This window comes from Carassius gibelio, chromosome A11, assembly GCF_023724105.1.
Source record: "Carassius gibelio isolate Cgi1373 ecotype wild population from Czech Republic chromosome A11, carGib1.2-hapl.c, whole genome shotgun sequence".
Classification (NCBI taxonomy): domain Eukaryota; kingdom Metazoa; phylum Chordata; class Actinopteri; order Cypriniformes; family Cyprinidae; genus Carassius; species Carassius gibelio.
Genome location: NC_068381.1, coordinates 22160511 through 22184616, shown reverse-complemented (window position 1 = coordinate 22184616; position 24106 = coordinate 22160511). Strand labels below are relative to the sequence as shown.

The following is a 24106-nucleotide window of genomic DNA, read 5'->3' as shown; positions in this document are numbered from 1 at the left end:
ACAAAATCCTTATCTAAAAGTGAGTCTGTCATCTTGTGTGTGGCTATGATCCAGGGAGTGTGTGGGGGTATAGCTCAGTGTTAGAGCATTTGACTGCAGATCAAGAGGTCCCCGGTTCAAATCCGGGTGCCCCCTATGGATTTGGCAGATTAGGAATATCTTCCTGCCTTTTAGTGCTCATACCTTACGGCAGGGATAAGCAACTTCGGTCCTGGAGGGCCACTGCCCTGCAGAGTTTAGCTCCAACCCTAATTAAACTCACTGGGACAAGGCAATCAGTGTTTTCGGGATTACTAGATAGATACAGGCAGGTGAGTTTTCATGAGGGCTGAAGCGAATCTCTGCAGGATAGTGGCCCTCCAGGACTGCAGTTGCCTATCCCTGCTGTACGGGGTAATATCTCAATGGCACGGCGTTTGATTGCAGATCAAGATGTCCCAGGTTCATTCCATGTGCCTAATTTGGGCTTGGCATATTAGGAATAAACAAATCCTTGACATAAGTTCATTTTTGTGGTTTGTGCTCATGCAGTACGGGGTTATAGCTCAATGACAGAGCATTTGTCTGCAGATCAATAGGTCTACATTTTGGATCTGGCTTGCTTGACATAATCAACGACATGAGTTCAAATTGAGTCTGTAATCAAGCCATCCACATTTCAAATCTGGGTGGCCCCTTTGGACTTGTCTTATTTGGAGGTTTTGAGTCGTAGAGTTGTTGATTCTGATTTGGAGTAACCAAAGACTTGAGTTTACAGTGAAGCAGTCAATGTTTGATATTGTTGAATCGTAGGATCTAACTTAATCTGTGGCTCTAAGCACAGAAGTCTGTGGGGGTATGGCTCAATGAAAGAGCATTTTTCTTCAAAGATGTGGGGGTATAGCTCAGTGGTAGAGCATTTGACTGCAGATCCGGGTGGCCCTTTGGATTTGGCAAATTAGGAATAAGTGCAAACATGTCTACATAGAAAGATTCTGTATGTGATTATAAACCATTTGAGTCTGTAATCAAGCCATCCACATTTCAAATCTGGGTGCCCCCTTTGGACTTGTCTTATTTGGAGGTTTTGAGTTGTAGAGTTGTTGATTCTGATTTGGAGTAACCAAAGACTTGAGTTCAAGTGAAGCAGTCAATGTTTGATATTGTTGAATCGTAGGATCTAACTTAATCTTTGGCTCTAAGCACAGAAGTCTGTGGGGGTGTGGCTCAATGAAAGAGCATGTTTCTTTAAATATGTGGGGGTATAGCTCAGTGGTAGAGCATTTGACTGCAGATCAAGAGGTCCCCGGTTCAAATCCGGGTGCCCCCTCTGGATTTGGCAGATTAGGAATATCTTCCTGCCTTTTTGTGCTCATACTGTACGGCAGGGATAATTTGGGTGCCCCCTTTGGACTTGTCTTATTTGGAGGTTTTGAGTTGTAGAGTTGTTGATTCTGATTTGGAGTAACCAAAGACTTGAGTTCAAGTGAAGCAGTCAATGTTTGATATTGTTGAATCGTAGGATCTAACTTAATCTGTGGCTCTAAGCACAGAAGTCTGTGGGGGTATGGCTCAATGAAAGAGCATGTTTCTTCAAAGATGTGGGGGTATAGCTCAGTGGTAGAGCATTTGACTGCAGATCCGGGTGGCCCTTTGGATTTTGCAAATTAGGAATAAGTGCAAACATGTCTACATAGAAAGATTCTGTATGTGATTATAAACCATTTGAGTCTGTAATCAAGCCATCCACATTTCAAATCTGGGTGCCCCCTTTGGACTTGTCTTATTTGGAGGTTTTGAGTTGTAGAGTTGTTGATTCTGATTTGGAGTAACCAAAGACTTGAGTTCAAGTGAAGCAGTCAATGTTTGATATTGTTGAATCGTAGGATCTAACTTAATCTTTGGCTCTAAGCACAGAAGTCTGTGGTGGTGTGGCTCAATGAAAGAGCATGTTTCTTTAAATATGTGGGGGTATAGCTCAGTGGTAGAGCATTTGACTGCAGATCAAGAGGTCCCCGGTTCAAATCCGGGTGCCCCCTCTGGATTTGGCAGATTAGGAATATCTTCCTGCCTTTTTGTGCTCATACTGTACGGCAGGGATAATTTGGGTGCCCCCTTTGGACTTGTCTTATTTGGAGGTTTTGAGTTGTAGAGTTGTTGATTCTGATTTGGAGTAACCAAAGACTTGAGTTTACCGTGAAGCAGTCAATGTTTGATATTGTTGAATCGTAGGATCTAACTTAATCTGTGGCTATAAGCACAGAAGTCTGTGGGGGTGTGGCTCAATGAAAGAGCATGTTTCTTCAGAGATGTGGGGGTGTAGCTCAGTGGTAGAGCATTTGACTGCAGATCAAGAGGTCCCCGGTTCAAATCCTGGTGCCTCCTATGGATTTGGCAGATTAGGATTAAGTGCATGCTTATCTATATAGTAAGATTCTGCATGTGATTATACCTCAGTGGCAGGGGCGGAGCGGGGGGTGGCTAATGGGGCTTAAGCCCCGAATGTTTTGTCAAAAGCCCCAAATCTTTTAGCTTTTTTAAAATAACTTCAACTTTGTTTCATTTCCTCTCAGTCTCTCAGACTGGAGCGGCAAAAAAAAGAAACAAAAGCTCGATTACTGTGCGTTGTGGCGGACGGTAAAGCATCACGCATCACTTCGCTTGTTTGCCAACTGCCGATAAAAACTAACGAAGAAGAATATAAATCATCTTCTTCGTCTTTGTCATTAGGGGCTGGTGGGCTTTTTATTTCACCGCCGTCGTAGCGAACTCACTGACTAACCGCCTGAAATTAGCATTATGGACATAACAATTTTTTTTAAAAGGAACTCGTAACAGCAAACCTCACCGGCCAGAGAGAGATTCAAAAGCAATATATCCCAATGTATCAAATGCTAAGTTATTTCAGGGCATGTTTTACAACTGTTCTCGGCACATTAGTGGGATAAGAAGATAGATTAATTGAGAAATATAGCTGGAGAACAATTAAATACAAAATAGTTTGTAGGCTCTACTGGGTGAATATTTTTATTTTCCCAGATAGTGTATAGATTTTTAGGCATTCTGTTATCTCAAACAGCCTGAAAAATAGTGCATTTAGCTGACATAAACGTGGGGAAAAAAAATCTCCCCTGCGGAGTACACCCCTGCAGCCCCCTAGGTTTGGGCTAAGCCCCGAATGTTTACATCTTCTGGCTCCGCCCCTGCTCAGTGGCACATCCTCTCGCTAGGTAATTTTTTTGTATCTGGCATTCTTTTCATATACAAAATCCTTATCTAAAAGTGAGTCTGTCATCTTGTGTGTGGCTATGATCCAGGGAGTGTGTGGGGGTATAGCTCAGTGGTAGAGCATTTGACTGCAGATCAAGAGGTCCCCGGTTCAAATCCGGGTGCCCCCTATGGATTTGGCAGATTAGGAATATCTTCCTGCCTTTTAGTGCTCATACCTTACGGCAGGGATAAGCAACTTCGGTCCTGGAGGGCCACTGCCCTGCAGAGTTTAGCTCCAACCCTAATTAAACTCACTGGGACAAGGCAATCAGTGTTTTCGGGATTACTAGATAGATACAGGCAGGTGAGTTTTCATGAGGGCTGAAGCGAATCTCTGCAGGATAGTGGCCCTCCAGGACTGCAGTTGCCTATCCCTGCTGTACCGGGTAATATCTCAATGGCACGGCGTTTGATTGCAGATCAAGATGTCCCAGGTTCATTCCATGTGCCTAATTTGGGCTTGGCATATTAGGAATAAACAAATCCTTGACATAAGTTCATTTTTGTGGTTTGTGCTCATGCAGTACGGGGTTATAGTTCCCCGAACTAGAAAATACAAAAAACGTCCAAACCAAGTTAAGGTTAACAATTTAATTGAGGTTCAACAAATAAAAAACAAATGCAATATGGATAAACAAATGATAAAGATTGGCTTATTGAATATCAGATCCATTTCTACGAAAACACTTTTTGTAAATAATATGATAACTGATCATAAAATAGATGTGCTCTGCTTGACAGAAACCTGGCTAAAACCTGATGATTACATTATTTTAAATGAGTCCACCCCCCAAGATTATTGTTATAAACACGAGCCGCGTCTAAAAGGCAAAGGGGGAGGAGTTGCTTCAATTTATAATAATGTTTTCAGGATTTCTCAGAGGGCAGGCTTCAAGTATAACTCGTTTGAAGTAATGGTGCTTCATATAACATTATCCAGAGAAACCAATGTTAATGATAAATCCCCTGTTATGTTTGTACTGGCTACTGTATACAGGCCACCAGGGCACCATACAGACTTTATTAAAGAGTTTGGTGATTTTACATCCGAGTTAGTTCTGGCTGCAGATAAAGTCTTAATAGTTGGTGATTTTAATATCCATGTCGATAATGAAAAAGATGCATTGGGATCAGCATTTATAGACATTCTGAACTCTATTGGTGTTAGACAACACGTTTCAGGACCTACTCATTGTCGAAATCATACTCTAGATTTAATACTGTCACATGGAATTGATGTTGATAGTGTTGAAATTATTCAGCCAAGTGATGATATCTCAGATCATTATTTAGTTCTGTGTAAACTTCATATAGCCAAAATTGTAAATTCTACTTCTTGTTACAAGTATCGAAGAACCATCACTTCTACCACAAAAGACTGCTTTTTAAGTTATCTTCCTGATGTATCCGAATTCCTTAGCATATCCAAAACCTCAGAACAACTTGATGATGTAACAGAAACTATGGACTCTCTCTTTTCTAGCACTTTAAATACAGTTGCTCCTTTACGCTTAAGAAAGGTTAAGGAAAACAGTTTGACACCATGGTATAATGAGCATACTCGCACCCTAAAGAGAGCAGCCCGAAAAATGGAGCGCAGCTGGAGGAAAACAAAACTAGAGGTATTTCGTATTGCTTGGCGGGAAAGTAGCATATCCTACAGAAAAGCATTAAAAACTGCTAGATCTGATTACTTTTCTTCTCTTTTAGAAGAAAACAAACATAACCCCAGGTATTTATTCAATACAGTGGCTAAATTAACGAAAAATAAAGCCTCAACAAGTGTTGACATTTCCCAACACCACAGCAGTAATGACTTTATGAACTACTTTACTTCTAAAATCGATACTATTAGAGATAAAATTGCAACCATTCAGGCGTCAGCTACAGTTTCGCATCAGACAGTGCACTATAGACCCCCTGAGGAACAGTTCCACTCATTCTCTACTATAGGAGAGGAAGAATTGTATAAACTTGTTAAACATCTAAACTTACAACAAGTATGTTAGACCCTATACCATCTAAGCTCTTAAAAGAGGTGCTTCCAGAAGTCATAGGTCCTCTTCTGACTATTATTAATTCCTCAGTGTCATTAGGATATGTCCCCAAAACCTTCAAACTGGCTGTTATTAAGCCTCTCATAAAAAAGCCACAACTTGACCCCAGAGAACTAGTTAATTATAGACCAATCTCGAATCTCCCTTTTCTGTCCAAGATACTAGAAAAGGTGGTATCCTCACAATTATATTCCTTCTTAGAGAAAAATGGTATATGTGAGGATTTCCAGTCAGGATTTAGACCGTATCATAGTACTGAAACTGCTCTCCTTAGAGTTACAAATGATCTGCTCTTATCATCTGATCGTGGGTGTATCTCTCTATTAGTTTTATTGGATCTTAGTGCTGCGTTTGACACAATTGACCACAACATTCTTTTGCATAGACTTGAACACTTTGTTGGCATCAGTGGAAGTGCATTAGCATGGTTTAAATCGTACTTATATGACCGCCATCAGTTCGTAGCAGTGAATGAAGATGTATCATATCGATCACAAGTGCAGTATGGAGTACCTCAAGGCTCAGTTCTAGGGCCGCTACTCTTCACGCTTTATATGTTACCCTTGGGAGATATCATCAGGAAACATGGTGTTAGCTTTCACTGTTATGCTGATGATACGCAGCTCTATATTTCCTCGCAGCCCGGTGAAACACACCAATTTGAAAAACTAATGGAATGCATAGTCGATATAAAAAATTGGATGACGAGTAATTTCTTACTGCTAAATTCAGAAAAAACAGAGGTGTTAATCATAGGGCCTAAAAACTCTACTTGTAATAACCTAGAACACTGTCTAAGACTTGATGGTTGCTCTGTCAATTCTTCGTCATCAGTTAGGAACCTAGGTGTGCTACTTGATCGCAATCTTTCCTTAGAAAGCCACGTTTCTAGCATTTGTAAAACTGCATTTTTCCATCTCAAAAATATATCTAAATTACGGCCTATGCTCTCAATGTCAAATGCAGAAATGTTAATCCATGCATTTATGACTTCAAGGTTAGACTATTGTAATGCTTTATTGGGTGGTTGTTCTGCACGCTTGGTAAACAAACTACAGCTAGTCCAAAATGCAGCAGCAAGAGTTCTTACTAGAACCAGGAAGTATGACCATATTAGCCCGGTCCTGTCCACACTGCACTGGCTCCCTATCAAACATCGTATAGATTTTAAAATATTGCTTATTACTTATAAAGCCCTGAATGGTTTAGCACCTCAGTATTTGAATGAGCTCCTTTTACATTATACTCCTCTACGTCCGCTACGTTCTCAAAACTCAGGCAATTTGATAATACCTAGAATATCAAAATCAACTGCGGGCGGCAGGTCCTTTTCCTATCTGGCGCCTAAACTCTGGAATAACCTACCTAACATTGTTCGGGAGGCAGACACACTCTTGCAGTTTAAATCTAGATTAAAGACCCATCTCTTTAACCTGGCATACACATAACATACTAGTATGCTTTTAATATCCAAATCCGTTAAAGGATTTTCAGGCTGCATTAATTAGGTAAACTGGAACCGGAACACTTCACATAACACCGTACTTTCTACATCATTAGAAGAATGGCATCTACGCTAATATTTGTCTGTTTCTCTCTTGTTCCGAGGTCACCGTGGCCACCAGATCCAGTCTGTGTCCAGATCAGAGGGTCACTGCAGTCACCCGGATCCAGTACGTATCCAGACCAGATGGTGGATCAGCACCTAGAAAGGACCTCTACTGCCCTGAAAGACAGCGGAGACCAGGACAACTAGAGCCCCAGATACAGATCCCCTGTAAAGACCTTGTCTCAGAGGACCACCAGGACAAGACCACAGGAAACAGATGATTCTTCTGCACAATCTGACTTTGCTGCAGCCCGGAATTGAACTACTGGTTTCGTCTGGTCAGAGGAGAACTGGCCCCCCAACTGAGCCCGGTTTCTCCCAAGGTTTTTTTTTTCTCCATTCTGTCACCGATGGAGTTTTCCAAATGAATGTTGTTCAGTGCTTTGGCGCAATGTATTTTGTTTAAAGCACTATATAAATAAAGGTGATTGATTATAGCTCAATGACAGAGCATTTGTCTGCAGATCAATAGGTCTACATTTTGGATCTGGCTTGCTTGACATAATCAACGACATGAGTTCAAATTGAGTCTGTAATCAAGCCATCCACATTTCAAATCTGGGTGCCCCCTTTGGACTTGTCTTATTTGGAGGTTTTGAGTTGTAGAGTTGTTGATTCTGATTTGGAGTAACCAAAGACTTGAGTTCAAGTGAAGCAGTCAATGTTTGATATTGTTGAATCGTAGGATCTAACTTAATCTTTGGCTCCAAGCACAGAAGTCTGTGGTGGTGTGGCTCAATGAAAGAGCATGTTTCTTTAAATATGTTGGGGTATAGCTCAGTGGTAGAGCATTTGACTGCAGATCAAGAGGTCCCTGGTTCAAATCCGGGTGCCCCCTCTGGATTTGGCAGATTAGGAATATCTTCCTGCCTTTTTGTGCTCATACTGTACGGCAGGGATAATTTGGGTGCCCCCTTTGAACTTGTCTTATTTGGAGGTTTTGAGTTGTAGAGTTGTTGATTCTGATTTGGAGTAACCAAAGACTTGAGTTCAAGTGAAGCAGTCAATGTTTGATATTGTTGAATCGTAGGATCTAACTTAATCTGTGGCTCTAAGCACAGAAGTCTGTGGGGGTATGGCTCAATGAAAGAGCATGTTTCTTCAAAGATGTGGGGGTATAGCTCAGTGGTAGAGCATTTGACTGCAGATCCGGGTGGCCCTTTGGATTTTGCAAATTAGGAATAAGTGCAAACATGTCTACATAGAAAGATTCTGTATGTGATTATAAACCATTTGAGTCTGTAATCAAGCCATCCACATTTCAAATCTGGGTGCCCCCTTTGGACTTGTCTTATTTGGAGGTTTTGAGTTGTAGAGTTGTTGATTCTGATTTGGAGTAACCAAAGACTTGAGTTTACAGTGAAGCAGTCAATGTTTGATATTGTTGAATCGTAGGATCTAACTTAATCTGTGGCTCTAAGCACAGAAGTCTGTGGGGGTATGGCTCAATGAAAGAGCATGTTTCTTCAAAGATGTGGGGGTATAGCTCAGTGGTAGAGCATTTGACTGCAGATCCGGGTGGCCCTTTGGATTTGGCAAATTAGGAATAAGTGCAAACATGTCTACATAGAAAGATTCTGTATGTGATTATAAACCATTTGAGTCTGTAATCAAGCCATTCACATTTCAAATCTGGGTGCCCCCTTTGGACTTGTCTTATTTGGAGGTTTTGAGTTGTAGAGTTGTTGATTCTGATTTGGAGTAACCAAAGACTTGAGTTCAAGTGAAGCAGTCAATGTTTGATATTGTTGAATCGTAGGATCTAACTTAATCTTTGGCTCTAAGCACAGAAGTATGTGGGGGTGTGGCTCAATGAAAGAGCATGTTTCTTTAAATATGTGGGGGTATAGCTCAGTGGTAGAGCATTTGACTGCAGATCAAGAGGTCCCCGGTTCAAATCCGGGTGCCCCCTCTGGATTTGGCAGATTAGGAATATCTTCCTGCCTTTTTGTGCTCATACTGTACGGCAGGGATAATTTGGGTGCCCCCTTTGGACTTGTCTTATTTGGAGGTTTTGAGTTGTAGAGTTGTTGATTCTGATTTGGAGTAACCAAAGACTTGAGTTCAAGTGAAGCAGTCAATGTTTGATATTGTTGAATCGTAGGATCTAACTTAATCTGTGGCTCTAAGCACAGAAGTCTGTGGGGGTATGGCTCAATGAAAGAGCATGTTTCTTCAAAGATGTGGGGGTATAGCTCAGTGGTAGAGCATTTGACTGCAGATCCGGGTGGCCCTTTGGATTTTGCAAATTAGGAATAAGTGCAAACATGTCTACATAGAAAGATTCTGTATGTGATTATAAACCCTTTGAGTCTGTAATCAAGCCATCCACATTTCAAATCTGGGTGCCCCCTTTGGACTTGTCTTATTTGGAGGTTTTGAGTTGTAGAGTTGTTGATTCTGATTTGGAGTAACCAAAGACTTGAGTTTACAGTGAAGCAGTCAATGTTTGATATTGTTGAATCGTAGGATCTAACTTAATCTGTGGCTCTAAGCACAGAAGTCTGTGGGGGTATGGCTCAATGAAAGAGCATGTTTCTTCAAAGATGTGGGGGTATAGCTCAGTGGTAGAGCATTTGACTGCAGATCCGGGTGGCCCTTTGGATTTGGCAAATTAGGAATAAGTGCAAACATGTCTACATAGAAAGATTCTGTATGTGATTATAAACCATTTGAGTCTGTAATCAAGCCATCCACATTTCAAATCTGGTTGCCCCTTTGGACTTGTCTTATTTGGAGGTTTTGAGTTGTAGAGTTGTTGATTCTGATTTGGAGTAACCAAAGACTTGAGTTCAAGTGAAGCAGTCAATGTTTGATATTGTTGAATCGTAGGATCTAACTTAATCTTTGGCTCTAAGCACAGAAGTCTGTGGTGGTGTGGCTCAATGAAAGACCATGTTTCTTTAAATATGTGGGGGTATAGCTCAGTGGTAGAGCATTTGACTGCAGATCAAGAGGTCCCCGGTTCAAATCCGGGTGCCCCCTCTGGATTTGGCAGATTAGGAATATCTTCCTGCCTTTTTGTGCTCATACTGTACGGCAGGGATAATTTGGGTGCCCCCTTTGGACTTGTCTTATTTGGAGGTTTTGAGTTGTAGAGTTGTTGATTCTGATTTGGAGTAACCAAAGACTTGAGTTTACCGTGAAGCAGTCAATGTTTGATATTGTTGAATCGTAGGATCTAACTTAATCTGTGGCTCTAAGCACAGAAGTCTGTGGGGGTGTGGCTCAATGAAAGAGCATGTTTCTTCAGAGATGTGGGGGTATAGCTCAGTGGTAGAGCATTTGACTGCAGATCAAGAGGTCCCCGGTTCAAATCCGGGTGCCCCCTATGGATTTGGCAGATTAGGATTAAGTGCATGCTTATCTATATAGTAAGATTCTGCATGTGATTATACCTCAGTGGCACATCCTCTCGCTAGGTAATTTTTTTGTATCTGGCATTCTTTTCATATACAAAATCCTTATCTAAAAGTGAGTCTGTCATCTTGTGTGTGGCAATGATCCAGGGAGTGTGTGGGGGTATAGCTCAGTGGTAGAGCATTTGACTGCAGATCAAGAGGTCCCCGGTTCAAATCCGGGTAACCCCTATGGATTTGGCAGATTAGGAATATCTTCCTGCCTTTTAGTGCTCATACCTTACGGCAGGGATAAGCAACTTCGGTACTGGAGGGCCACTGCCCTGCAGAGTTTAGCTCCAACCCTAATTAAACTCACTGGGACAAGGCAATCAGTGTTTTCGGGATTACTAGATAGATACAGGCAGGTGAGTTTTCATGAGGGCTGAAGCGAATCTCTGCAGGATAGTGGCCCTCCAGGACTGCAGTTGCCTATCCCTGCTGTACGGGGTAATATCTCAATGGCACGGCGTTTGATTGCAGATCAAGATGTCCCAGGTTCATTCCATGTGCCTAATTTGGGCTTGGCATATTAGGAATAAACAAATCCTTGACATAAGTTCATTTTTGTGGTTTGTGCTCATGCAGTACGGGGTTATAGCTCAATGACAGAGCATTTGTCTGCAGATCAATAGGTCTACATTTTGGATCTGGCTTGCTTGACATAATCAACGACATGAGTTCAAATTGAGTCTGTAATCAAGCCATCCACATTTCAAATCTGGGTGCCCCCTTTGGACTTGTCTTATTTGGAGGTTTTGAGTTGTAGAGTTGTTGATTCTGATTTGGAGTAACCAAAGACTTGAGTTCAAGTGAAGCAGTCAATGTTTGATATTGTTGAATCGTAGGATCTAACTTAATCTTTGGCTCTAAGCACAGAAGTCTGTGGTGGTGTGGCTCAATGAAAGACCATGTTTCTTTAAATATGTGGGGGTATAGCTCAGTGGTAGAGCATTTGACTGCAGATCAAGAGGTCCCCGGTTCAAATCCGGGTGCCCCCTCTGGATTTGGCAGATTAGGAATATCTTCCTGCCTTTTTGTGCTCATACTGTACGGCAGGGATAATTTGGGTGCCCCCTTTGGACTTGTCTTATTTGGAGGTTTTGAGTTGTAGAGTTGTTGATTCTGATTTGGAGTAACCAAAGACTTGAGTTTACCGTGAAGCAGTCAATGTTTGATATTGTTGAATCGTAGGATCTAACTTAATCTGTGGCTCTAAGCACAGAAGTCTGTGGGGGTGTGGCTCAATGAAAGAGCATGTTTCTTCAGAGATGTGGGGGTATAGCTCAGTGGTAGAGCATTTGACTGCAGATCAAGAGGTCCCCGGTTCAAATCCGGGTGCCCCCTATGGATTTGGCAGATTAGGAATATCTTCCTGCCTTTTAGTGCTCATACCTTACGGCAGGGATAAGCAACTTCGGTCCTGGAGGGCCACTGCCCTGCAGAGTTTAGCTCCAACCCTAATTAAACTCACTGGGACAAGGCAATCAGTGTTTTCGGGATTACTAGACAGATACAGGCAGGTGAGTTTTCATGAGGGCTGAAGCGAATCTCTGCAGGATAGTGGCCCTCCAGGACTGCAGTTGCCTATCCCTGCTGTACGGGGTAATATCTCAATGGCACGGCGTTTGATTGCAGATCAAGATGTCCCAGGTTCATTCCATGTGCCTAATTTGGGCTTGGCATATTAGGAATAAACAAATCCTTGACATAAGTTCATTTTTGTGGTTTGTGCTCATGCAGTATGGGGTTATAGCTCAATGACAGAGCATTTGTCTGCAGATCAATAGGTCTACATTTTGGATCTGGCTTGCTTGACATAATCAACGACATGAGTTCAAATTGAGTCTGTAATCAAGCCATCCACATTTCAAATCTGGGTGCCCCCTTTGGACTTGTCTTATTTGGAGGTTTTGAGTTGTAGAGTTGTTGATTCTGATTTGGAGTAACCAAAGACTTGAGTTCAAGTGAAGCAGTCAATGTTTGATATTGTTGAATCGTAGGATCTAACTTAATCTTTGGCTCTAAGCACAGAAGTCTGTGGTGGTGTGGCTCAATGAAAGAGCATGTTACTTTAAATATGTGGGGGTATAGCTCAGTGGTAGAGCATTTGACTGCAGATCAAGAGGTCCCCGGTTCAAATCCATGTGCCTAATTTGGGCTTGGCATATTAGGAATAAACAAATCCTTGACATAAGTTCATTTTTGTGGTTTGTGCTCATGCAGTACGGGGTTATAGTTCCCCGAACTAGAAAATACAAAAAACTTCCAAACCAAGTTAAGGTTAACAATTTAATTGAGGTTCAACAAATAAAAAACAAATGCAATATGGATAAACAAATGATAAAGATTGGCTTATTGAATATCAGATCCATTTCTACGAAAACACTTTTTGTAAATAATATGATAACTGATCATAAAATAGATGTGCTCTGCTTGACAGAAACCTGGCTAAAACCTGATGATTACATTATTTTAAATGAGTCCACCCCCCAAGATTATTGTTATAAACACGAGCCGCGTCTAAAAGGCAAAGGGGGAGGAGTTGCTTCAATTTATAATAATGTTTTCAGGATTTCTCAGAGGGCAGGCTTCAAGTATAACTCGTTTGAAGTAATGGTGCTTCATATAACATTATCCAGAGAAACCAATGTTAATGATAAATCCCCTGTTATGTTTGTACTGGCTACTGTATACAGGCCACCAGGGCACCATACAGACTTTATTAAAGAGTTTGGTGATTTTACATCCGAGTTAGTTCTGGCTGCAGATAAAGTCTTAATAGTTGGTGATTTTAATATCCATGTCGATAATGAAAAAGATGCATTGGGATCAGCATTTATAGACATTCTGAACTCTATTGGTGTTAGACAACACGTTTCAGGACCTACTCATTGTCGAAATCATACTCTAGATTTAATACTGTCACATGGAATTGATGTTGATAGTGTTGAAATTATTCAGCCAAGTGATGATATCTCAGATCATTATTTAGTTCTGTGTAAACTTCATATAGCCAAAATTGTAAATTCTACTTCTTGTTACAAGTATCGAAGAACCATCACTTCTACCACAAAAGACTGCTTTTTAAGTTATCTTCCTGATGTATCCGAATTCCTTAGCATATCCAAAACCTCAGAACAACTTGATGATGTAACAGAAACTATGGACTCTCTCTTTTCTAGCACTTTAAATACAGTTGCTCCTTTACGCTTAAGAAAGGTTAAGGAAAACAGTTTGACACCATGGTATAATGAGCATACTCGCACCCTAAAGAGAGCAGCCCGAAAAATGGAGCGCAGCTGGAGGAAAACAAAACTAGAGGTATTTCGTATTGCTTGGCGGGAAAGTAGCATATCCTACAGAAAAGCATTAAAAACTGCTAGATCTGATTACTTTTCTTCTCTTTTAGAAGAAAACAAACATAACCCCAGGTATTTATTCAATACAGTGGCTAAATTAACGAAAAATAAAGCCTCAACAAGTGTTGACATTTCCCAACACCACAGCAGTAATGACTTTATGAACTACTTTACTTCTAAAATCGATACTATTAGAGATAAAATTGCAACCTTTCAGGCGTCAGCTACAGTTTCGCATCAGACAGTGCACTATAGACCCCCTGAGGAACAGTTCCACTCATTCTCTACTATAGGAGAGGAAGAATTGTATAAACTTGTTAAATCATCTAAACTTACAACAAGTATGTTAGACCCTATACCATCTAAGCTCTTAAAAGAGGTGCTTCCAGAAGTCATAGGTCCTCTTCTGACTATTATTAATTCCTCAGTGTCATTAGGATATGTCCCCAAAACCTTCAAACTGGCTGTTATTAAGCCTCTCATAAAAAAGCCACAACTTGACCCCAGAGAACTAGTTAATTATAGACCAATCTCGAATCTCCCTTTTCTGTCCAAGATACTAGAAAAGGTGGTATCCTCACAATTATATTCCTTCTTAGAGAAAAATGGTATATGTGAGGATTTCCAGTCAGGATTTAGACCGTATCATAGTACTGAAACTGCTCTCCTTAGAGTTACAAATGATCTGCTCTTATCATCTGATCGTGGGTGTATCTCTCTATTAGTTTTATTGGATCTTAGTGCTGCGTTTGACACAATTGACCACAACATTCTTTTGCATAGACTTGAACACTTTGTTGGCATCAGTGGAAGTGCATTAGCATGGTTTAAATCGTACTTATATGACCGCCATCAGTTCGTAGCAGTGAATGAAGATGTATCATATCGATCACAAGTGCAGTATGGAGTACCTCAAGGCTCAGTTCTAGGGCCGCTACTCTTCACGCTTTATATGTTACCCTTGGGAGATATCATCAGGAAACATGGTGTTAGCTTTCACTGTTATGCTGATGATACGCAGCTCTATATTTCCTCGCAGCCCGGTGAAACACACCAATTTGAAAAACTAATGGAATGCATAGTCGATATAAAAAATTGGATGACGAGTAATTTCTTACTGCTAAATTCAGAAAAAACAGAGGTGTTAATCATAGGGCCTAAAAACTCTACTTGTAATAACCTAGAACACTGTCTAAGACTTGATGGTTGCTCTGTCAATTCTTCGTCATCAGTTAGGAACCTAGGTGTGCTACTTGATCGCAATCTTTCCTTAGAAAGCCACGTTTCTAGCATTTGTAAAACTGCATTTTTCCATCTCAAAAATATATCTAAATTACGGCCTATGCTCTCAATGTCAAATGCAGAAATGTTAATCCATGCATTTATGACTTCAAGGTTAGACTATTGTAATGCTTTATTGGGTGGTTGTTCTGCACGCTTGGTAAACAAACTACAGCTAGTCCAAAATGCAGCAGCAAGAGTTCTTACTAGAACCAGGAAGTATGACCATATTAGCCCGGTCCTGTCCACACTGCACTGGCTCCCTATCAAACATCGTATAGATTTTAAAATATTGCTTATTACTTATAAAGCCCTGAATGGTTTAGCACCTCAGTATTTGAATGAGCTCCTTTTACATTATACTCCTCTACGTCCGCTACGTTCTCAAAACTCAGGCAATTTGATAATACCTAGAATATCAAAATCAACTGCGGGCGGCAGGTCCTTTTCCTATCTGGCGCCTAAACTCTGGAATAACCTACCTAACATTGTTCGGGAGGCAGACACACTCTTGCAGTTTAAATCTAGATTAAAGACCCATCTCTTTAACCTGGCATACACATAACATACTAGTATGCTTTTAATATCCAAATCCGTTAAAGGATTTTCAGGCTGCATTAATTAGGTAAACTGGAACCGGAACACTTCACATAACACCGTACCAGATCCATTTCTACGAAAACACTTTTTGTAAATAATATGATAACTGATCATAAAATAGATGTGCTCTGCTTGACAGAAACCTGGCTAAAACCTGATGATTACATTATTTTAAATGAGTCCACCCCCCAAGATTATTGTTATAAACACGAGCCGCGTCTAAAAGGCAAAGGGGGAGGAGTTGCTTCAATTTATAATAATGTTTTCAGGATTTCTCAGAGGGCAGGCTTCAAGTATAACTCGTTTGAAGTAATGGTGCTTCATATAACATTATCCAGAGAAACCAATGTTAATGATAAATCCCCTGTTATGTTTGTACTGGCTACTGTATACAGGCCACCAGGGCACCATACAGACTTTATTAAAGAGTTTGGTGATTTTACATCCGAGTTAGTTCTGGCTGCAGATAAAGTCTTAATAGTTGGTGATTTTAATATCCATGTCGATAATGAAAAAGATGCATTGGGATCAGCATTTATAGACATTCTGAACTCTATTGGTGTTAGACAACACGTTTCAGGACCTACTCATTGTCGAAATCATACTCTAGATTTAATACTGTCACATGGAATTGATGTTGATAGTGTTGAAATTATTCAGCCAAGTGATGATATCTCAGATCATTATTTAGTTCTGTGTAAACTTCATATAGCCAAAATTGTAAATTCTACTTCTTGTTACAAGTATCGAAGAACCATCACTTCTACCACAAAAGACTGCTTTTTAAGTTATCTTCCTGATGTATCCGAATTCCTTAGCATATCCAAAACCTCAGAACAACTTGATGATGTAACAGAAACTATGGACTCTCTCTTTTCTAGCACTTTAAATACAGTTGCTCCTTTACGCTTAAGAAAGGTTAAGGAAAACAGTTTGACACCATGGTATAATGAGCATACTCGCACCCTAAAGAGAGCAGCCCGAAAAATGGAGCGCAGCTGGAGGAAAACAAAACTAGAGGTATTTCGTATTGCTTGGCGGGAAAGTAGCATATCCTACAGAAAAGCATTAAAAACTGCTAGATCTGATTACTTTTCTTCTCTTTTAGAAGAAAACAAACATAACCCCAGGTATTTATTCAATACAGTGGCTAAATTAACGAAAAATAAAGCCTCAACAAGTGTTGACATTTCCCAACACCACAGCAGTAATGACTTTATGAACTACTTTACTTCTAAAATCGATACTATTAGAGATAAAATTGCAACCATTCAGGCGTCAGCTACAGTTTCGCATCAGACAGTGCACTATAGACCCCCTGAGGAACAGTTCCACTCATTCTCTACTATAGGAGAGGAAGAATTGTATAAACTTGTTAAATCATCTAAACTTACAACAAGTATGTTAGACCCTATACCATCTAAGCTCTTAAAAGAGGTGCTTCCAGAAGTCATAGGTCCTCTTCTGACTATTATTAATTCCTCAGTGTCATTAGGATATGTCCCCAAAACCTTCAAACTGGCTGTTATTAAGCCTCTCATAAAAAAGCCACAACTTGACCCCAGAGAACTAGTTAATTATAGACCAATCTCGAATCTCCCTTTTCTGTCCAAGATACTAGAAAAGGTGGTATCCTCACAATTATATTCCTTCTTAGAGAAAAATGGTATATGTGAGGATTTCCAGTCAGGATTTAGACCGTATCATAGTACTGAAACTGCTCTCCTTAGAGTTACAAATGATCTGCTCTTATCATCTGATCGTGGGTGTATCTCTCTATTAGTTTTATTGGATCTTAGTGCTGCGTTTGACACAATTGACCACAACATTCTTTTGCATAGACTTGAACACTTTGTTGGCATCAGTGGAAGTGCATTAGCATGGTTTAAATCGTACTTATATGACCGCCATCAGTTCGTAGCAGTGAATGAAGATGTATCATATCGATCACAAGTGCAGTATGGAGTACCTCAAGGCTCAGTTCTAGGGCCGCTACTCTTCACGCTTTATATGTTACCCTTGGGAGATATCATCAGGAAACATGGTGTTAGCTTTCACTGTTATGCTGATGATACGCAGCTCTATATTTCCTCGCAGCCCGGTGAAACACACCAATTTGAAAAACTAATGGAATGCATAGTCGATATAAAAAATTGGATGACGAGTAATTTCTTACTGCTAAATTCAGAAAAAACAGAGGTGTTAATCATAGGGCCTAAAAACTCTACTTGTAATAACCTAGAACACTGTCTAAGACTTGATGGTTGCTCTGTCAATTCTTCGTCATCAGTTAGGAACCTAGGTGTGCTACTTGATCGCAATCTTTCCTTAGAAAGCCACGTTTCTAGCATTTGTAAAACTGCATTTTTCCATCTCAAAAATATATCTAAATTACGGCCTATGCTCTCAATGTCAAATGCAGAAATGTTAATCCATGCATTTATGACTTCAAGGTTAGACTATTGTAATGCTTTATTGGGTGGTTGTTCTGCACGCTTGGTAAACAAACTACAGCTAGTCCAAAATGCAGCAGCAAGAGTTCTTACTAGAACCAGGAAGTATGACCATATTAGCCCGGTCCTGTCCACACTGCACTGGCTCCCTATCAAACATCGTATAGATTTTAAAATATTGCTTATTACTTATAAAGCCCTGAATGGTTTAGCACCTCAGTATTTGAATGAGCTCCTTTTACATTATACTCCTCTACGTCCGCTACGTTCTCAAAACTCAGGCAATTTGATAATACCTAGAATATCAAAATCAACTGCGGGCGGCAGGTCCTTTTCCTATCTGGCGCCTAAACTCTGGAATAACCTACCTAACATTGTTCGGGAGGCAGACACACTCTTGCAGTTTAAATCTAGATTAAAGACCCATCTCTTTAACCTGGCATACACATAACATACTAGTATGCTTTTAATATCCAAATCCGTTAAAGGATTTTCAGGCTGCATTAATTAGGTAAACTGGAACCGGAACACTTCACATAACACCGTACTTTCTACATCATTAGAAGAATGGCATCTACGCTAATATTTGTCTGTTTCTCTCTTGTTCCGAGGTCACCGTGGCCACCAGATCCAGTCTGTGTCCAGATCAGAGGGTCACTGCAGTCACCCGGATCCAGTACGTATCCAGACCAGATGGTGGATCAGCACCTAGAAAGGACCTCTACTGCCCTGAAAGACAGCGGAGACCAGGACAACTAGAGCCCCAGATACAGATCCCCTGTAAAGACCTTGTCTCAGAGGACCACCAGGACAAGACCACAGGAAACAGATGATTCTTCTGCACAATCTGACTTTGCTGCAGCCCGGAATTGAACTACTGGTTTCGTCTGGTCAGAGGAGAACTGGCCCCCCAACTGAGCCCGGTTTCTCCCAAGGTTTTTTTTTTCTCCATTCTGTCACCGATGGAGTTTTCCAAATGAATGTTGTTCAGTGCTTTGGCGCAATGTATTTTGTTTAAAGCACTATATAAATAAAGGTGATTGATTATAGCTCAATGACAGAGCATTTGTCTGCAGATCAATAGGTCTACATTTTGGATCTGGCTTGCTTGACATAATCAACGACATGAGTTCAAATTGAGTCTGTAATCAAGCCATCCACATTTCAAATCTGGGTGCCCCCTTTGGACTTGTCTTATTTGGAGGTTTTGAGTTGTAGAGTTGTTGATTCTGATTTGGAGTAACCAAAGACTTGAGTTTACAGTGAAGCAGTCAATGTTTGATATTGTTGAATCGTAGGATCTAACTTAATCTGTGGCTCTAAGCACAGAAGTCTGTGGGGGTATGGCTCAATGAAAGAGCATGTTTCTTCAAAGATGTGGGGGTATAGCTCAGTGGTAGAGCATTTGACTGCAGATCCGGGTGGCCCTTTGGATTTGGCAAATTAGGAATAAGTGCAAACATGTCTACATAGAAAGATTCTGTATGTGATTATAAACCATTTGAGTCTGTAATCAAGCCATTCACATTTCAAATCTGGGTGCCCCCTTTGGACTTGTCTTATTTGGAGGTTTTGAGTTGTAGAGTTGTTGATTCTGATTTGGAGTAACCAAAGACTTGAGTTCAAGTGAAGCAGTCAATGTTTGATATTGTTGAATCGTAGGATCTAACTTAATCTTTGGCTCTAAGCACAGAAGTATGTGGGGGTGTGGCTCAATGAAAGAGCATGTTTCTTTAAATATGTGGGGGTATAGCTCAGTGGTAGAGCATTTGACTGCAGATCAAGAGGTCCCCGGTTCAAATCCGGGTGCCCCCTCTGGATTTGGCAGATTAGGAATATCTTCCTGCCTTTTTGTGCTCATACTGTACGGCAGGGATAATTTGGGTGCCCCCTTTGGACTTGTCTTATTGGAGGTTTTGAGTTGTAGAGTTGTTGATTCTGATTTGGAGTAACCAAAGACTTGAGTTCAAGTGAAGCAGTCAATGTTTGATATTGTTGAATCGTAGGATCTAACTTAATCTGTGGCTCTAAGCACAGAAGTCTGTGGGGGTATGGCTCAATGAAAGAGCATGTTTCTTCAAAGATGTGGGGGTATAGCTCAGTGGTAGAGCATTTGACTGCAGATCCGGGTGGCCCTTTGGATTTTGCAAATTAGGAATAAGTGCAAACATGTCTACATAGAAAGATTCTGTATGTGATTATAAACCCTTTGAGTCTGTAATCAAGCCATCCACATTTCAAATCTGGGTGCCCCCTTTGGACTTGTCTTATTTGGAGGTTTTGAGTTGTAGAGTTGTTGATTCTGATTTGGAGTAACCAAAGACTTGAGTTTACAGTGAAGCAGTCAATGTTTGATATTGTTGAATCGTAGGATCTAACTTAATCTGTGGCTCTAAGCACAGAAGTCTGTGGGGGTATGGCTCAATGAAAGAGCATGTTTCTTCAAAGATGTGGGGGTATAGCTCAGTGGTAGAGCATTTGACTGCAGATCCGGGTGGCCCTTTGGATTTGGCAAATTAGGAATAAGTGCAAACATGTCTACATAGAAAGATTCTGTATGTGATTATAAACCATTTGAGTCTGTAATCAAGCCATCCACATTTCAAATCTGGTTGCCCCTTTGGACTTGTCTTATTTGGAGGTTTTGAGTTGTAGAGTTGTTGATTCTGATTTGGAGTAACCAAAGACTTGAGTTCAAGTGAAGCAGTCAATGTTTGATATTGTTGAATCGTAGGATCTAACTTAATCTTTGGCTCTAAGCACAGAAGTCTGTGGTGGTGTGGCTCAATGAAAGACCATGTTTCTTTAAATATGTGGGGGTATAGCTCAGTGGTAGAGCATTTGACTGCAGATCAAGAGGTCCCCGGTTCAAATCCGGGTGCCCCCTCTGGATTTGGCAGATTAGGAATATCTTCCTGCCTTTTTGTGCTCATACTGTACGGCAGGGATAATTTGGGTGCCCCCTTTGGACTTGTCTTATTTGGAGGTTTTGAGTTGTAGAGTTGTTGATTCTGATTTGGAGTAACCAAAGACTTGAGTTTACCGTGAAGCAGTCAATGTTTGATATTGTTGAATCGTAGGATCTAACTTAATCTGTGGCTCTAAGCACAGAAGTCTGTGGGGGTGTGGCTCAATGAAAGAGCATGTTTCTTCAGAGATGTGGGGGTATAGCTCAGTGGTAGAGCATTTGACTGCAGATCAAGAGGTCCCCGGTTCAAATCCGGGTGCCCCCTATGGATTTGGCAGATTAGGATTAAGTGCATGCTTATCTATATAGTAAGATTCTGCATGTGATTATACCTCAGTGGCACATCCTCTCGCTAGGTAATTTTTTTGTATCTGGCATTCTTTTCATATACAAAATCCTTATCTAAAAGTGAGTCTGTCATCTTGTGTGTGGCAATGATCCAGGGAGTGTGTGGGGGTATAGCTCAGTGGTAGAGCATTTGACTGCAGATCAAGAGGTCCCCGGTTCAAATCCGGGTAACCCCTATGGATTTGGCAGATTAGGAATATCTTCCTGCCTTTTAGTGCTCATACCTTACGGCAGGGATAAGCAACTTCGGTACTGGAGGGCCACTGCCCTGCAGAGTTTAGCTCCAACCCTAATTAAACTCACTGGGACAAGGCAATCAGTGTTTTCGGGATTACTAGATAGATACAGGCAGGTGAGTTTTCATGAGGGCTGAAGCGAATCTCTGCAGGATAGTGGCCCTCCAGGACTGCAGTTGCCTATCCCTGCTGTACGGGGTAATATCTCAATGGCACGGCGTTTGATTGCAGATCAAGATGTCCCAGGTTCATTCCATGTGCCTAATTTGGGCTTGGCATATTAGGAATAAACAAATCCTTGACATAAGTTCATTTTTGTGGTTTGTGCTCATGCAGTACGGGGTTATAGCTCAATGACAGAGCATTTGTCTGCAGATCAATAGGTCTACATTTTGGATCTGGCTTGCTTGACATAATCAACGACATGAGTTCAAATTGAGTCTGTAATCAAGCCATCCACATTTCAAATCTGGGTGCCCCCTTTGGACTTGTCTTATTTGGAGGTTTTGAGTTGTAGAGTTGTTGATTCTGATTTGGAGTAACCAAAGACTTGAGTTCAAGTGAAGCAGTCAATGTTTGATATTGTTGAATCGTAGGATCTAACTTAATCTTTGGCTCTAAGCACAGAAGTCTGTGGTGGTGTGGCTCAATGAAAGACCATGTTTCTTTAAATATGTGGGGGTATAGCTCAGTGGTAGAGCATTTGACTGCAGATCAAGAGGTCCCCGGTTCAAATCCGGGTGCCCCCTCTGGATTTGGCAGATTAGGAATATCTTCCTGCCTTTTTGTGCTCATACTGTACGGCAGGGATAATTTGGGTGCCCCCTTTGGACTTGTCTTATTTGGAGGTTTTGAGTTGTAGAGTTGTTGATTCTGATTTGGAGTAACCAAAGACTTGAGTTTACCGTGAAGCAGTCAATGTTTGATATTGTTGAATCGTAGGATCTAACTTAATCTGTGGCTCTAAGCACAGAAGTCTGTGGGGGTGTGGCTCAATGAAAGAGCATGTTTCTTCAGAGATGTGGGGGTATAGCTCAGTGGTAGAGCATTTGACTGCAGATCAAGAGGTCCCCGGTTCAAATCCGGGTGCCCCCTATGGATTTGGCAGATTAGGAATATCTTCCTGCCTTTTAGTGCTCATACCTTACGGCAGGGATAAGCAACTTCGGTCCTGGAGGGCCACTGCCCTGCAGAGTTTAGCTCCAACCCTAATTAAACTCACTGGGACAAGGCAATCAGTGTTTTCGGGATTACTAGACAGATACAGGCAGGTGAGTTTTCATGAGGGCTGAAGCGAATCTCTGCAGGATAGTGGCCCTCCAGGACTGCAGTTGCCTATCCCTGCTGTACGGGGTAATATCTCAATGGCACGGCGTTTGATTGCAGATCAAGATGTCCCAGGTTCATTCCATGTGCCTAATTTGGGCTTGGCATATTAGGAATAAACAAATCCTTGACATAAGTTCATTTTTGTGGTTTGTGCTCATGCAGTATGGGGTTATAGCTCAATGACAGAGCATTTGTCTGCAGATCAATAGGTCTACATTTTGGATCTGGCTTGCTTGACATAATCAACGACATGAGTTCAAATTGAGTCTGTAATCAAGCCATCCACATTTCAAATCTGGGTGCCCCCTTTGGACTTGTCTTATTTGGAGGTTTTGAGTTGTAGAGTTGTTGATTCTGATTTGGAGTAACCAAAGACTTGAGTTCAAGTGAAGCAGTCAATGTTTGATATTGTTGAATCGTAGGATCTAACTTAATCTTTGGCTCTAAGCACAGAAGTCTGTGGTGGTGTGGCTCAATGAAAGAGCATGTTACTTTAAATATGTGGGGGTATAGCTCAGTGGTAGAGCATTTGACTGCAGATCAAGAGGTCCCCGGTTCAAACCGGGTGGCCCTTTGGATTTGGCAAATTAGGAACAAGTGCAAACATGTCTACATAGAAAGATTCTGTATGTGATTATAAACCATTTGAGTCTGTAATCAAGCCATCCACATTTCAAATCTGGGTGCCCCCTTTGGACTTGTCTTATTTGGAGGTTTTGAGTTGTAGAGTTGTTGATTCTAAATTTGGAGTAACCAAAGACTTGAGTTCAAGTGAAGCAGTCAATGTTTGATATTGTTGAATCGTAGGATCTAACTTAATCTTTGGCTCTAAGCACAGAAGTCTGTGGTGGTGTGGCTCAATGAAAGAGCATGTTTCTTTAAATATGAGGGGGTATAGCTCAGTGGTAGAGCATTTGACTGCAGATCAAGAGGTCCCCGGTTCAAATCCGGGTGCCCCCTCTGGATTTGGCAGATTAGGAATATCTTCCAGCCTTTTTGTGCTCATACTGTACAGCAGGGATAATTTGGGTGCCCCCTTTGGACTTGTCTTATTTGGAGGTTTTGAGTTGTAGAGTTGTTGATTCTGATTTGGAGTAACCAAAGACTTGAGTTTACCGTGAAGCAGTCAGTGTTTGATATTGTTGAATAGTAGGATCTAACTTAATCTGTGGCTCTAAGCACAGAAGTCTGTGGGGGTGTGGCTCAATGAAAGAGC

General features: G+C 41.1%; 20 non-coding genes across 20 annotated transcripts; all 20 read left to right on the top strand.

The window, feature by feature from the left end:
- Positions 1-63: 63 nt before the first annotated feature.
- On the top strand, positions 64-135 carry trnac-gca (transfer RNA cysteine (anticodon GCA)). The gene has a single exon. It is a non-coding gene; the product is annotated as a tRNA-Cys (tRNA).
- A 1102-nt stretch (positions 136-1237) lies between these two features.
- Positions 1238-1309, top strand: trnac-gca (transfer RNA cysteine (anticodon GCA)). The gene has a single exon. It is a non-coding gene; the product is annotated as a tRNA-Cys (tRNA).
- A 637-nt stretch (positions 1310-1946) lies between these two features.
- On the top strand, positions 1947-2018 carry trnac-gca (transfer RNA cysteine (anticodon GCA)). Its single transcript has one exon. It is a non-coding gene; the product is annotated as a tRNA-Cys (tRNA).
- A 274-nt stretch (positions 2019-2292) lies between these two features.
- Positions 2293-2364, top strand: trnac-gca (transfer RNA cysteine (anticodon GCA)). The gene has a single exon. It is a non-coding gene; the product is annotated as a tRNA-Cys (tRNA).
- A 941-nt stretch (positions 2365-3305) lies between these two features.
- Positions 3306-3377, top strand: trnac-gca (transfer RNA cysteine (anticodon GCA)). The gene has a single exon. It is a non-coding gene; the product is annotated as a tRNA-Cys (tRNA).
- Positions 3378-7681: 4304 nt separating this feature from the next.
- Positions 7682-7753, top strand: trnac-gca (transfer RNA cysteine (anticodon GCA)). The gene has a single exon. It is a non-coding gene; the product is annotated as a tRNA-Cys (tRNA).
- Positions 7754-8755: 1002 nt separating this feature from the next.
- On the top strand, positions 8756-8827 carry trnac-gca (transfer RNA cysteine (anticodon GCA)). The gene has a single exon. It is a non-coding gene; the product is annotated as a tRNA-Cys (tRNA).
- A 1001-nt stretch (positions 8828-9828) lies between these two features.
- Positions 9829-9900, top strand: trnac-gca (transfer RNA cysteine (anticodon GCA)). Its single transcript has one exon. It is a non-coding gene; the product is annotated as a tRNA-Cys (tRNA).
- A 274-nt stretch (positions 9901-10174) lies between these two features.
- On the top strand, positions 10175-10246 carry trnac-gca (transfer RNA cysteine (anticodon GCA)). The gene has a single exon. It is a non-coding gene; the product is annotated as a tRNA-Cys (tRNA).
- A 187-nt stretch (positions 10247-10433) lies between these two features.
- On the top strand, positions 10434-10505 carry trnac-gca (transfer RNA cysteine (anticodon GCA)). The gene has a single exon. It is a non-coding gene; the product is annotated as a tRNA-Cys (tRNA).
- A 737-nt stretch (positions 10506-11242) lies between these two features.
- On the top strand, positions 11243-11314 carry trnac-gca (transfer RNA cysteine (anticodon GCA)). Its single transcript has one exon. It is a non-coding gene; the product is annotated as a tRNA-Cys (tRNA).
- Positions 11315-11588: 274 nt separating this feature from the next.
- trnac-gca (transfer RNA cysteine (anticodon GCA)) lies at positions 11589-11660 on the top strand. The gene has a single exon. It is a non-coding gene; the product is annotated as a tRNA-Cys (tRNA).
- Positions 11661-19752: 8092 nt separating this feature from the next.
- On the top strand, positions 19753-19824 carry trnac-gca (transfer RNA cysteine (anticodon GCA)). The gene has a single exon. It is a non-coding gene; the product is annotated as a tRNA-Cys (tRNA).
- A 1000-nt stretch (positions 19825-20824) lies between these two features.
- Positions 20825-20896, top strand: trnac-gca (transfer RNA cysteine (anticodon GCA)). Its single transcript has one exon. It is a non-coding gene; the product is annotated as a tRNA-Cys (tRNA).
- Positions 20897-21170: 274 nt separating this feature from the next.
- Positions 21171-21242, top strand: trnac-gca (transfer RNA cysteine (anticodon GCA)). Its single transcript has one exon. It is a non-coding gene; the product is annotated as a tRNA-Cys (tRNA).
- Positions 21243-21429: 187 nt separating this feature from the next.
- On the top strand, positions 21430-21501 carry trnac-gca (transfer RNA cysteine (anticodon GCA)). Its single transcript has one exon. It is a non-coding gene; the product is annotated as a tRNA-Cys (tRNA).
- Positions 21502-22238: 737 nt separating this feature from the next.
- Positions 22239-22310, top strand: trnac-gca (transfer RNA cysteine (anticodon GCA)). Its single transcript has one exon. It is a non-coding gene; the product is annotated as a tRNA-Cys (tRNA).
- A 274-nt stretch (positions 22311-22584) lies between these two features.
- On the top strand, positions 22585-22656 carry trnac-gca (transfer RNA cysteine (anticodon GCA)). Its single transcript has one exon. It is a non-coding gene; the product is annotated as a tRNA-Cys (tRNA).
- A 737-nt stretch (positions 22657-23393) lies between these two features.
- trnac-gca (transfer RNA cysteine (anticodon GCA)) lies at positions 23394-23464 on the top strand. The gene has a single exon. It is a non-coding gene; the product is annotated as a tRNA-Cys (tRNA).
- A 314-nt stretch (positions 23465-23778) lies between these two features.
- Positions 23779-23850, top strand: trnac-gca (transfer RNA cysteine (anticodon GCA)). Its single transcript has one exon. It is a non-coding gene; the product is annotated as a tRNA-Cys (tRNA).
- Positions 23851-24106: the final 256 nt, after the last annotated feature.